At 36.5% G+C, this 1,529-nt stretch overlaps 1 pseudogene; it reads right to left on the bottom strand.

The window, feature by feature from the left end:
* Positions 1 to 954: 954 nt before the first annotated feature.
* Positions 955 to 1,248, bottom strand: LOC100953046 (annotated as a pseudogene).
* Positions 1,249 to 1,529: the final 281 nt, after the last annotated feature.

Here is a 1,529-nt window from a genome sequence, read left to right on the forward strand (position 1 = left end):
AGAATCTATATGTATTTTCCTCAAGAAGGTTTATGGGACAAGCTTTCCTGAGTTCTTGTGTGTTCAATCCTGGCTAGAGAAAACCTTTACACTTGAACGATGGCTTGGCTGAATATACAATCCTTAGCTCAGGCTTTGTTTCCTTGTGGACCTTCTAGGTATTGCTTTACTATCCTCTACTATTGTAGAAGATTGTGGATTTATAAGAATATAGCCTGCATTTCCCCCACAAGATGTTATTTTGACTTTTTGCTGGGCTTCACAAATTATTCTTTTTAACATCCCCTTAGGAAAAGACAGACTATACTGTTGAGAATTTTGACTTAATTTTCTCTAATAATATATCCTTTTAATAAGTAGGCTCATTCATTCAGAAATGTCTCATAAATAACATCTTTAAATATTTGTCTATTCCATTGTATTTGTTTTATTCTCTCAGGACTACAGTTACAAATCTAATGGATCGCCTTTCTTTGTCTTCTATATCTAATATTTTCTTTCTACTTCTTTTAAACTTTATTTTTTTCATGCTATTTACTCTTCTTTGTAGCTTGTCTCTTACTGTATTTGTCACAGGATTTATCCTCCCTTATCATTTTAGGTTTTTTTTAGGGATGGATTTATTTTTATCTTCACTTTCTTGCTTGAGTTCTTTCAAGTTGTGTTTCATCCTCTGTTTCTTTTCTTTTTTTTTTTTAAAATTGGAAACAAAAAAAAGGATTATGTTTATAGAGGGCAAAGGGATACAAACAATGTAAAAAACAAAAGCTCATCTGGCATTTAATTAACTTTTTCTTCTCTGCTTGACAAATGGGAGTTGGATTTTATTTGTATATATTCTAAGGATCCTGATCTGCTCATGAAATCCTTATCCAGGGAGAAGCTGTGGGGCAGATGTCTGAAGCAATCCTTTGAGAGAACACTTTTCAGGGCAGAGTACTTGCTCGGTTCTGACTACTTCTTGCCTTTCTGCTTCATGTGCACTACAAAATAGTCGTTGCACGCGATGGTGAGGCCTGCAATTAGGGAAAAGAAGCTCTGGAAGCCCACTTTGCCATCTCGGCACTGGTCCAGGTCCTTCATTATTTTGTCTAAGGCCAGAGGGTCTTTTTGATTTTCCAAAAATCCCAGGAACTCCTTCTCCATGAGCACTCTGAGGTCCTCCTTTGTTAAGTAGCCTTTATCCCCGGCAAATTTGTGAAACGTGAACATCATGGTTTCCATGGTGTGTTCCATCTGAGATGGCATTTTGAAGTCTCGGCCGAGAGGCTCGGCGGAGGCTAGCTGGCTGGGAAGCCAGGGCTCATCCTTTGTTTCTTTACTTGTTTCTTTGAATTCTGATATTTCAGGTTTCGTGTTTATTTGCATGGAAGTGATGGCTTTATTAAGTTCTTACATTCATGGAAAGATGTTTAATCAAAAATTTTACCTACTTATGATACATTTTGTGCATTTGGTAAGTTTTCTTTTCTACTGTTTTTTATACTTTATGTATCAGCACTGTGTCAGATTCCTCAAAATGTCACCAG

This window comes from Otolemur garnettii, unplaced genomic scaffold, assembly GCF_000181295.1.
Source record: "Otolemur garnettii isolate 467f Iridium unplaced genomic scaffold, OtoGar3 scaffold00048, whole genome shotgun sequence".
NCBI lineage: Eukaryota > Metazoa > Chordata > Mammalia > Primates > Galagidae > Otolemur > Otolemur garnettii.